Below are 13,404 nucleotides of genomic sequence, written 5' to 3' on the forward strand. Positions count from 1 at the left end.
ATCTCGAGTTTGCCAGGAACCACATGTACCCGGGGGCCGACCGACTGCACTTTGGTCTTATCATCCCGCCCCCGTGTCCTACCACACCTGCTCCGGTACAGTGCGTTGCGGGCAATCTACTCGGCCCGAAAAATCTCCCAGCTTCGCGGTCGAAAGGTACTTTATCCGGCCAGCTAAATGTAAGGCATGCGTTCAACATGACTCGAGGCCCAACAACGGTCGGTCCTTAATCGACACAGACGGAAACACTACAGTCCAGAACTCTGCAAGTCTCCGTCCGGTCTCAACTTCATTTAACACTTAGTTATACCATGACTTTATAGTCATCCAAGCAGATCCAGGTAACCACCTATAGCTCGCAGGTGACAGGAAATCACCCGACTTCTACCGGTCTAAGCCAGCTAAGCATTGACTCGACTGCGGATACCAGGGTAACAAGGATATGGTATAACAAAGGTAAACAAGGTATAATGCAGCAACGGTTGCAAACAACTCCTGAACGTAATGCATCAATTAAAGTAAAGCATTTAATTAAATCATTGCAAACCAGGAGAAAAATGCTCCGGGGCTTGCCTCTCTCGAAGGAGCTCGGACGGTGATCGGGGCACTCCGGAAGTTCCTCAACGTCCTCCTCGTCGGCTTCTGGCACTTCCTGCGGCTGCTCCTCTGGCTCCTCGGGTATGACGACCGGGTTCTCGGTTTGCGATCCTGTATGATGCAATGCGCGTAAGTGATTATGCAAACGGTGCATCGAAGGAGATGAATGCAATGGATATGTTGAAATGCAAGGTAGTCAACATCATCTAAGAACTATACTACAAGCACATGTCATCTACTGCATTCTCTTCTACTACTAATATGTTAAGTTAACCTATCTTATGAAATGCTTCAAAGATACACCAAAGCTTTACGACTTTCTTAATCACACTTAAAGCGACACTGGCTTAAACCCTAGTTACTAATAGGTTTGAATAGCAACCTATATTTCTGATGCTCCTAACAATCTGAGAAAATTGCAGTAGCATACTACTACCCTAAACAGACTACCATAAAAATTTCATGGCATTTGGATAAGTAAACTATCCTACACAAAAATGACAAGCTATAGCATGAAAATGAGCATGAAATTACTTTGTACTATGAAAAGTGTCAAACAACAGAATTAATATTTTTCCTAGGTTATTCATAGCATACAATGACTGTACAAAAATTACCACATGCATGTTTTATACAAATTTTGCTCTCTAGCAAAAATAACAAAAATCAGCCATTAAAGGCACTTGAACTACACCTCCAAAGTTTTCCACAGCACATGCATGAAACATATTTTCCTTAGGAAGTTCATGACATAAGAAGATGAACAAACTTGAAATCATATTTTTCTGAAGCCTATATATTTTTATACACATTTTTCAAGTTATCAGCAATTTACATGATTAAATAAAATCCTACAGAAAAGTATCCCAAAAATGACATGCAAAAATTTTCCCAAGTAGATCTGATGATAAGGAATCTAGCAAAATTTGTTTCAACAAATTTGGAGCAAGTTTGATCATCCAAACATTTTTCAAACCATTTCTATTTTCAAATAATAAAGAATAAACTGAAAACAATTCTTCAAAACTCTACTGGGCCAGCCCGAAGGGAACAGCTGGCCCATGGCCATCACCGGCCTGCGCGGCCCGAGCGCGAGGGAGGGGGAAACGGCCCAACAGGCGTCAGCCCCCGGCCTGGCTTGGCCTGGCCAGCCGAGGCGAGGCGCCTCGCCGGGGCGCGCGCTGGCGCGGCGGCGCGGCTCGGCCAGCGGCCAGCGGCCGTCTCCGGCCATGGCAACGCCAGCGAGCGAGCGCAGGAGACGTGCGAGGAGAAAGCGAGCTCGGTAGGGTAGCTATGCGAGGCTGGAGGGGGAAAAGAAAACGGATTCCATGGCGGCCGTGCACAGCGGCGCCATGGTCGTCGGCGGCGAGACGCGGGGAGGCCCGACCTGTGCTCGGAAGGCGGAGCAAGCTCGAGCACGACTTCGAGGAAGGCGAGGCGGAGCTCGGGGCACGAGGAATTGGAGAATGGCGCGGTGGTTCGGGAGTTGGACGCCGGCGGAGCTCGAGCGCAGCGATGGCGGAGCTCGGAGCTCGCGGCTTTGGAGGAGAAGAGGAGGAAGTGCGGGCGCGAGTGAGCGAGTGCGCGGGCACCAGCAGGTGAAGGCGGGCGCGTGGGCGCGGTGCCAGGCCATAGCTGCCGCGCGGCGGGCGACGCCGGCGTGGAGTCGCCACGCGGCGGGATTCCTCTGTCGCGGTCGGGACGCGCGGCGCGGCGCGTCAGCGAGCAGGCGCGCGGAGGCAGGCCAGCGCGGCGCTGGGCTGGGCCGGGGCGCGGTGGAAGCACGAAGCGCGCGGGGGCTTCGCTGGGCCGGCTTGCGGGGCTGGGCCGGAAAGGAGGCGGCGGCCCGCGAAAACAGAAACATTCTTTTCAATTTCCATTTTCAATAAATTTTCAAATAACAGTTTTCACATATTATTTTGAGCAAGAAAATGACCTCTTTTGAAAATGTACCAAAAATGAAAGTTGCTTAGAATTTAATTCCCTACAACTTTGCTTTTATGACCAAAGTCCAATTCTATCTAGATTTTAAATTATAGAATCAAAGTTAAAATTTAACTCAAAACCCTAATTTTGGGAATTTACTTTGGAAGCAAAATTTTGAATTAATTTAAATACAAACCTTGCTCCAAAAATTGTGCTAAACAATTCTAGATGATTTACAAGCATAACCAACAATTTCTACTCAACTAGCAAGCAAGAATCAGAGCAAAACAACTCTAATAAGTGTATGCATCATTTTCTTTTCACAAACATGTTTCGTATGTTTCGAAGTAATGTTTCAGTTGTTATATGCAAGATCATGCATGTAGGATTAGGATGCTTGATGATGCATGACATGTATGATTAGCAGTGCCTATATGTAGGCATAACACCGGGGTGTTACAGTGGCCTCAGTCTACGTGTCCCATGGTTGGAATGCCATGGCCGGTAAGCAAAGTTGGGGTTGGAAAGAGGGGCTCGGTGGTGGCTGTTGGATGGAGCTCGGCCATGGTTCGCGAAAGACGCCGCAAGGGGCCGGTTTCTTTCCTACACACATAGAGTTGCACAGCTCGAAGGCCGGACATAAGGATGGACATGGCCAGGTGGTGCTATCATCCTCTAGCATGGTGGCGTTGTGGGGTTGCTTCCTCCCTGCGATAGTAGGAACAGCGGCACGAAGGCCAGGCTCAGCATGAGTAATGGTAGGGAGGGGAAAAGATGGGGTCCTGGGCTTTGGGTGCTCACCGACGAGCATGGCATGGCCACGGCCAAGGACGAGGTGTGGAGCAAGGGCTCGAGGTGGACATCGTGGGGTCCTCGGGCTCGGCCTCAGGTCCTGGGACGACGCTCGTCGGGCGGCCGGGGAGCACGGCGTCGTGGGCAGTGCTGCGGCTTCAGCAGCGGCTCCAGCGGTCATTCCGGCAGCGCGGTGGGCAACGTCATGGCCCAGGACATCGAGTCGTGTTCGCAGGGTTACTGCTTGATGTAGGTAGGGGTAGAGCACGATGAGGCATGGTACGATGTCATGGCAAGGGCACGGTCTCCGGTGTCGTGAGCAGCACGACGTGTAGGGGCTCATGAGCATAGACCGGCCTAGAGCAGAGGACGATGGAGCGGCTTTGCGGGCTCGGGGCGAGGTGATCGTGGCTACCGGTGTGGCGAGGTGCTACGGACGAAGAGACGGACGCGCGGTGGAGCAGTCCTGGCAGCGGAGTGGACCTGGCGAGGGACCCTCGGCAGCGAGGATGACGGAGCCCAGAGTCGGCGGCACGGTGCGTCGCGTTGAGTGCCTTCGCAGCAAGCTCAAAGCAGCGGTGCGCGGCTCCGGTGGAAAGCGAGGTCATGGCCGTGGCGATGGTTGTGGAGAGCGGCGGCGCACTGGAGGAGGAAGAAAGGAATGGCAGCGGCTTGGAGGAAGAAGAAGATGGCCAGCGGCGGCTCGGCTATTTATGCTCGCGGGCTAGGGCAGCCAGGGGTCGTGGATGGCAGTGATTCTTGGGGTCCGTGCTCCCCGGCCACTCGGCGCGCATCGAGCGAGGGGGCGCAGAGTGAGCTAAGGGCATGGGGCTGGCGTTGTGCGCACGCAAGCTCGCAGCGGGCGAGTGGCGGCGGCGTGGGAGTGGGGTCGCATGCACCCTAGGGTTGGAGTGGGGGCTTCGGCTGCTGGCCAGGCTGGGCCATGCAGTGGCAGTGGCCTGGTTGGGCCAAGGTGCTAGTGGGGCAGGCCAAAGGGAGGAGAGAGGGGTAGGCCGAGCTGTTGTGTCGGTTGGGCCAAGCAGGCCACGTGCGCGCAAGCGGGCTAGAAGGGAGGGAAGGGCGAGCGGGCTAGCGAGGCAGGCTGGGCCACGGCTTCGAGTGGGAGAGGCTGGCTGGGCCTACTGGCGCCTTGGGCTGTTTGGGCCATTTCTTTTTCCCCCCTACCATTTCCTTGCTCTTCTATTTCTTTTTCCTATTTTCTAAATAAACCAAGGCTCGTGTATTGTATACATGTGTCGCCAACATGTACACCTCCTGGTGGGGTCCACTAGAGGTCAACTAGGGGTAGTGGGGTCCATGTCAAGGGTTGGCAACTCACGGGCATTGAGTTGATGAAGATAGTTGGTTGATTATAGAAATTAGGTCAAGGGATTCATGAGAGATTCCAGAAGGAGTCAAAAGGATTCGCTACGGACTTGTGCTCTCCAACACAAAACCCTAAACCAAATAAGGAACTCTGGCAAGCTCCTACAAGCATCACTATATGTATGCAACAATTTATTTATAAATTGTTCTTTGTTTGACCTAGCATCTACATGCTTCACATATTGCAGGAAAAATTTTAAAAAGTTTGTATTTTTGGCTTCTCCAAAAACCCAGGTTGTTACAGTCGTGCTCCTCGCGAGCCATGCCACGCTCCGAGCGGAGCCTCTCCGTTGTTTGGAGCAGATCGTCCCTCTCCTTGCACAGCCAAGCAACCACCACAGCGACCAGACTCGCCTTCTTCTCCAGGGCCACTAGCCTCTCCTTGGCTCCTAGCTTCAACTCCCGCACCTTCTCAACCTTGGCCAGAAGGTCGAGGATCCACCGCAGGTCTCGGCATCCTTCTAGAGTAGCTCATCTCACTCCCTCCTAACCTTGGCAGCCTCCTCGTTGTCCTTCCACGACCTCATCGATAGGGCCTCAAATGCCCTCTCGGTCTCGTTCGCATGCCGACAAGCCTCGGCCACCCATAGTCGGAGATTGTCCGCCTCCTCAGCAAGGGGAGTCAGTTCGGCCAACCTTTGCTAGGGTGGCGGCAAGCTAAGCCCTCGCCTCCCCACATAGCCGCACCTCCTTGACGAGGCGGTTCTAGGTTCCCTTCTGGTCATGAAGGAACCGTGACTTTCCTTGGCTACGAGCGATGAGGGACTTCCTCATACTCCTCCGCAGGCTCGAGGGCTACACCCACCGGGTGCGCTCACGTGCACCCACTGGCAAGTCAAAAAATCCCCCAGGCAATTCTATCCAAATCACCCAGGGGCTCGAGGGCTACTGTCGGGGACCAATACTAGGGTACACAAAGAGGAGGAGTTAACAAACCATCAAACGTTGATTCATCCAAGCGGTCAAAAGCGTGACTACACCTCTTGCTGGGCTCTAACTCGTCTGACCACCAAGGCCATGAGCTTTGCCTCGTCCGACCCCCATGGGTTGGCTTTGCCCTGATGGACGATGAGGCCACGGGCTCCACCTCGGTCGACCGCCGAGGGTTGGCTCCACCTCGGCTGACTCTCGTGGGTTGGCTCCACCTCAGCTAACTCTCGAGGGTTGGCTCCGCCTCGGTGGACGATGAGGCTGTGGGCTCTGCCTCGGCCGACCCCCGAGGGTTGGCTCTGCCTCGCCTTACTCCTGAGGGTTGGCTCCACCTCAGCTAACTCCTAAGGGCTAGCTCTGCCTCGCTTGACATCTGAGGGCTGGCTCCGCCTTGCCCGATGTTTGAGGGCTGGCTTTGCTTCGACCGACCCCTCGAACACAGTTCCTAACAGAAGGTCACGCCGCTACCAACCACTATGGGTCAGAAGGTACTACCCCAGGTCAAACCTCTAGCGTCGTGCAGGGAGCAGTCATGTTTCAACATGACCCATCCCCACGACATGTCATACTAGGGAACTCACATCGCCCACTAGTGACGGACACATAGTCACTATGCTACCCACTCCCTATATGGCCGCTGACCAGCGCATTGGTTCACCACACCGCCCACCAGGGCAGAGTAGGACGTTATGACCCGCTAATCAGCACTAGGGCATTGCAATGTCAGCGGACAGGCACCCAGCATGGGGCTATCCCTATCGCCACCTGTCATGTCAGTAGGGCCCACACGAAGGAAAAGGAAGGCCTGGCGAACCTAAAGGACTTCCTCTGCCTCTCGTTCTCCTTTTTCCTCCCATTATAACCCAAGCTTCCCCTTGGCCTATAAAAGGGAAAGCAAGGCATCGGTTCATGACATATCACACTGCATCCCAATAGAACCACTAGTATCAAACCTCAAACACATAGCTGAGCAGCGACCGAGCTCTCGGCACCCATTTGATCTTTCCATCAGAGACTTGGGACATGTCCCTATCTCGCCAGTTTGTAACCCCCTACTACAAACTCAGTGCTGGTAACACGAGTAGCCCAAAACTAGATATAGGGATATTCAGCCTGAACTAGTATAATCCTTGTGTCCTCTTAGCACACCATCCAGGTCAGACGTGCAATATACAAATTTACTCATTGGTGTTTACTCGAAACACCGACACTACGTGTGCTTATTGTAGGACTATGAAATGAGCTTGCATTAGAACACTGAACTCACGAGCATGGACATGCTTCTCCCTCATAATCCCCTTTCCTTGTAGACTTCCCTCTTGCCGTGACATAGGAACGCCAAGCCTAGTGTGACCCTAATACTGAATGCAGAACTCTAGTGCTTCCTCTATTGACCATCCTTCTGCCATGCACCCTTTAGGCATGTATCTGTTTCAAACAAACTTCCTAAGAACGCTCATCAACCGCTCGAAAGGATACATCTGGTGCAAGAAAATGGGGCCAAACTATTGTATCTGGCGAACAAGGTGAACAATGAGATGCACGGACATATCAAAAAATGTTGGTGGCAAATGCATCTCGAGCCGAGTCAGTGTGTGGATCAGATCGTCCTGTAGAGTATTAAGCTCCATCGGGTCTATGACCTTGTGTGTGATCGCATTGAAGAATGAGCAAAACTTGATGATCGGCTCCTATACCTTCTCCGGAAGAATGCCCCTAATTGCAACAGGAAGGAGTTGCATCAGTGATAACATGGGAATCGTGGGCCTTCAAGCAGCTCATATTGAATTTCAAATCTTTCATATTCGCTATACTCCTTATATTTGATGAGTATCCTGTAGGCACTTTAAGTTCATGGAAGAACCACAAGAGACTCTCTTTCTCCTTTGTTTGTAACAACCACGATGCAACTGGTAGTTTCTTTTGGCCATTAGGTAGTATTAAGGGATGCAGCTCCGCCCTCACACCTATAGCTTCTAAGTCCATACGACATTGAAGTGAATCTTTCCCCTTGCCCTTTGATTGCATTAAGGTACCCCTCAAGCTCTCCGTGACATTTTTGGTAATGTGCATCCCATCAAGTGCGTGCTGAACATGAAACAACCTCCAATAAGGTAGATTCCAAAACATAGATTTTTCCCACGCAGATTTCATCAAAGCAGGTATGCTTCTTGCGCCCTTTCCTAGGATGACCTTGAGTTTCTTTACAATTTTGATGATCTGCCTTGCAATTTTGAACTAAGGCGGTTGTCATTCTTCTACTTTTAGATCAAAGGCATTCACCCGGCTTTTATTAAAAGCTTAACGAAAGCCCAAGATCCTGCTGGGAAGACCAGCTTACAAATTAAGCACTAAACCCTTCAAAGAACTCTACCAACTACACTGCAAAAGATAAACCAGCAGACCTCTAAACCAAACAACAAGTTTAAAACCACCATCATTCTGACCAACAAAAGCAGACAAACGACAAGCACTCCCACATCCCTACATTGCCACAGTGGCATTAGAAGCAAGTAAATCTATCAAATCTTCTACCACAGGCTTCAACTTGGGCTTCAAAAGCGGACGCCAGGACTTCACCACCATCAACGTCTTGTAAATGATTGCCACCGAGGAAGTCATCGTCTTCTTGTTGAACACAACATCATTACGTGCCTTCCATATAGACCATAATGCACCTGCACATAGAAACAATGTTACCTGTTGTTTTTCCTCTCTAAGTTTTGTCAAGATCTCTAAAAAAAGCACTGCACAGCTTGTTGGTGACAATGGCCAACTGAGACATTCACGAAAAAAGGACCACAAGAAAATAGCAATGGGGCATTGGAACAAAATATGATCCGATGTTTCAAGTCTATCACAACTGAAACATTCCTTCGGTCCAGACCATTTCTTCTTTAATTGAACCCCACACTAGATTCTATCATGTATAACCATCCATAAGAAAATTTTAACCTTCAAAGGAATATTACATTTCCAAATAAGCATCATCTGCCCATCCTAAACCCCTCCAGAAGTCATTAAGTTATAAAGTGATTTTGCTTAATATCGCTGAGAACTCTCTAAAGCCCAAAACACCTCATCTCTACCATCTGATAGAGAAACTTCATCTAACATCAACATCAAATTGTTCCATTCTTCCCACAAGATTCCATTCAACTACCTTCTAAACTCTAAAAACCACTGACCTTCCACCCATGCCTCTACCACCTCTAGATCTTGGCAAACAGCAATATGAAAAAGGTTAGGAAAAGTTACTTTTAGTGCACAATCTCCTAACCAACAATCATGCCAAAATCTTGTTTGCATCCCTGATTTTATCCTAATGCACCTTCCCATTTGGAACCACTTTCTCACATCTAACAAAGATTTCTAGAATTGAGAGCCCTTCCTATTTCTAACTTGGAAAATACTCTTTTGGCCTAAATATTTGTTTCTCAAGATGTTACAACACAAACTATTATCTCCTCTTTCAAGCTTGTCAATCCATTTGCCAAGTAAACAAGTATTCATAACTCTGATATCCATAAAACCAAGACCTCCAAACTGTTTCGGCCTGATTAGAGCTTCCCACTTAACCATATGATACTTTCTTTTCTTACTTGTACCTTCCCAGAAGAATCTAGCTCTAATAGAGTCCAACCTCTGAAAATTGCCTTCATATAATTGATACACACCCATCGTGTACATGGGTAAGCTAGATAGACAAGAGTCAATCAAAACATATTTTCCCCCTGATGACAGATACTCATATTGCCAAGTTCCCAGTCTTTTCTCTGATTTCTCACAGACATAACTCAATTATGCTTTTGATATCTTATTACAACTAACTGGCATTCCTAGATATTTCATCGGAAGAACTCCATTTTTACATCCCAACATCTCTGCTGCAACATTCATCTCCACCGCAGATAGACCTACTAAGAAAATCTCACTTTTCTCAAAGTTTATCTTCATTCCTAACATAGCCTCATAGCAAGATAGAATAACTCTAACATTTCGCAAAGTTTGTAAATCAAATTGTAGCAACAGAATAGTATCATCAGCATACAGTAAATGTGTTAACCCTCCTTCAACTAAGTGTGGTACAAGCCCCTTAATCATCCCAGCATCATAGGCTCTCAATAACATAGCAGAAAGGGCATCGGCTACCAGATTGAACAATAGTGGAGACAAAGGGTCACCCTGTCTAAGTCCTTTGAAGCTTCTAAAATAGTTCCCTCTTTCACCATTCAGATCAATGCACACCTTTCCCCCTCTAACAACTTTATTCATCCAATGAATCCATTTCATATGTCATTCTTCTACTGTCTCGTCGAAGGATTTTTTTCTTGCAGTATGGGTGCATAGATGGTAGGAACCTACAATGACCCATGTAAACCATCTTCTTGCTATGTTTTAGAAATTTAGCAGAAGTGCCATCCAAGCAAACCACGCACCCTTTGTAACCCTTTCTCACTTGTCTAGATAATGAACCAAGGCCTGGTAGGTTGGTGATTGTTACAAACAGCAGCGCTTTCAATTTGAAGTGCTCTTTCTTGTACTCATCCCACACTCTCTCACCTATCATCCACAATTGCAGTAGATCCTCCATCAATAGTTGTAGGAAGACGTCGATGCCGTTTCCAGATTGCCTTGGCCCTTGGATCAGTATCGGCATCATAAGGAGAATCCATTTCATACACAGCCAAGGCGGATGGTTGTATATGCAAAGACTCACTGGCCAAGTGCTATAATTGCTTCTAACCATGTTAAACGGGTTCATCCCATCCATCCTCAAACCAAACCTTATGTTCCTTATTTCATTAGAAAACGACCGCTTATAACTATGATTAATAGCTCTCCACTGGGCGCCATCAGCCGGGTGCCGCAACTTTCCATCATTCACTCAATCTTCCGCATGCCACCTCACTAGTTTCGCTGTCTTTGTTGTGTAAAACAAATGCTTCAAGCGAGGAATTATAGGGAAATACCACATCACCTTCTCGGCCGATCTTTTCTCGTGGTCATCTTGCATCATGGCATCATTGCCAATTTTGTACCGTGAGGCATGGCACCGAGGACGTGAATCCAAGTGTATTCTCTGTGAAACAATATGCAGTCATTGGTACAAGCATGTATTTTCTGTACTTCGAGTCCTAATAGGAAGATCATTTACTTGACCTTGTACGTGTCCTGAGGCAACTCATTTGGGCTTGGAACAAACTTAAGCAGCAGGAATAAGACATCAGTTGAACTTAGTGTACGACAGTCCATTCCTTGCTTTCATCTCTAGAAGCAAAATATTAGCTTCCAACTTTGTCACAGTTGAACCATTGTACAACAAAGTTTTTGCATGCTTCCTCATCTCCTCCAACTTCTTTTGGTTTTTTTCATCAAGGAAATCTGGCTTCCTAGCATCAATCATCTGGTCTAGAGCATCTACTACTTCATTATATGCCAAACCTCGTTCCCCGAGATGGCGACGGTTTCTTGGACACCTTCATTCACTGGTCTCTAGGACCGTCTCATTCTCATTCACATGCCCTGTTTTGCCTATATTTATGTGGGGGTATTAACCCCTATACCCTTATGGCTAGGCTTGGGCCAGCCCGGATCAGAGGGTCTAGTCCATTAGAAGACGACGCGCGGCCCAGCCAACCTGTTCAGAATCCCGCGCAATGAATCAAGATAGATTTGGAGATCAAGCAAGATCCTGGTCGGTTAGAATAGGAGTCCTTATCTGACCACCTATGGCAATTGTAACTGGCTAGGATTAGTTTTCAGATCTGTAACCCTACCCCCGGACTATATAAGGTGGGCAGGGGACCCCTCTAAAAAACATCTCTCATTGACATACAGCAATACAATCAGACAGTAGGACGTAGGTATTACGCCTTCGCGGCGGTCGAACCTGGATAAAACCTCGTGTCTGTCATGCGTCACCAGTCTTGTTTGTGGCTTGCGCATCTGTCTACCGACAATCTACTACCTTGGGCATACCCCTAGGTAGACTACCAACCATATTTCGTCGACAGTGGCGCACTAGGTAGGGGGTGTGCATACTGCTCTCCAAGCAAACAAGATGGTCATCATCTCTGGCTCTGTGGCTACACCGAATGGCTTCACGTTCATCGTTGGCCAGATCACCTGGACCACTGGCTCCGATGACTTCATTGCCATGATCATAGAGGAGGCGCGGACTCAATCCATGTCGACCACTACTTCACCTGCATCGGCTACGGCTCTGACCATGGTGGATCTGGCTCTGACCACGTCCGCATCGCCTTCAGCCACGCTGACAACCCGTCGTCCGCTTCCCTGCTACAAAGGGAAGCAGATCGACAACACCGACCTGCTCGACTCCATCGATCGGGTCGGCACCCAACTTGCTGAAATCCTAGCTCTGGTAAGTTTAGTTCAAAGTCAACCTAATGAGCAGGTAACCGCTACCCACAATAGATCTACCCGACCAGCTCGGGCCAGTCGTCCTACACGACTCGGTATAGATCTCGTGGTCATATCTACTCCTGAAGGGCGCTCCGCTCATCGCCGACCAGCCTCCATGATGGGTCTCCAGCTCTCTGAGTACGAAGCCTCGACGGAGAACTACTAGGCCTAGCCCTATGGCCTACGAAACGCTACCTCCAACTACGCGTACAATATACAACGCTGCTCGGATCTGTGTTTTATACTTCAACCTCGGCCAAAGCCATGCAACTTCGTCAACATGGTCCGGACTGAGGATTATCAAGAAGGATCAGTCCACACAGTTCAAGAGGGTGGCTCAAGCTCTGCGTCTGGCACCGCATCTAGTGCCTCTATTCGTACCGAGCTCCAGAATCACGACGATGAAGGCGTCGAGTACGATCTGGATATCCCAGACCATGCCCTAGGATACCTGCGATTCCCGTCCTTCCCACCAAGGCGAGGAGACTTGATCAACGTTGTTAGTAATGATGAACCACCGGTAGTTGGCGAGACGGAACAAGAAAGGCTGGCACGCGAAGCACGCAATATTGATCGGTTTAATCGCTGACAAATCGAAGCCGAGGCGGAAGAGGAGGCCCGATGCATAAGGGTCCAGCCACGCAATCTTAATAATGCCTTTGACAGGGTGGGGGACAAGCAGGTCTTTAGCACTCCAAGCACCAACGTAGCCGTTGCTATGGCGATGATGCAACGACTACCCAATACCCCAGAAACTTAGGCAGTTCGTGATGATATACAAGCTTACCTGACGGCTACTATGGCCTAGACCGTAGAAATTGTAAATCAAGCCTGGGCTCCATCTGTGTTAGTCAAATCAAGCCACAGCCGCCAGTACTCAAGTCGCTCACAGCCACCCAACCAACGTGGCTCACGCAACAATGACCCATCAGACAACCGTCAAGGCAGAAACGGTGGCCATGATGGTGGTCGGGATGACAACCGTCGCCGGGATGACAACCGTCGCGACTTCTGGCACTGACAACCACCGAGACAATCGTGATAATCAGCCGTGATAACCATGGTCACAGGGTTAATCAGGGGGGCAACCGAGATCGCTGTGATGGTAATAACGATCTCCGCCATTACCTCGGAGAACGCGATCTGCGCGATCACATCAACCAAAGAGCCAACGATCATGCATCCCATGAAAGCTATCGCCGTATGGAATATGATACTGCCCACAGGCCCTCTGAGTTTGAAGCAGTTTACTCCGCATCTTTGCCAAGTCATATGGCCCAAGAACTTCAAGCTCGAAAAACTTCAGAAGTACGACGGCAAGGAGAACCCCGAATTATGGGTCAT

Source organism: Miscanthus floridulus, chromosome 13, assembly GCF_019320115.1.
Source record: "Miscanthus floridulus cultivar M001 chromosome 13, ASM1932011v1, whole genome shotgun sequence".
Classification (NCBI taxonomy): Eukaryota; Viridiplantae; Streptophyta; class Magnoliopsida; order Poales; family Poaceae; genus Miscanthus; species Miscanthus floridulus.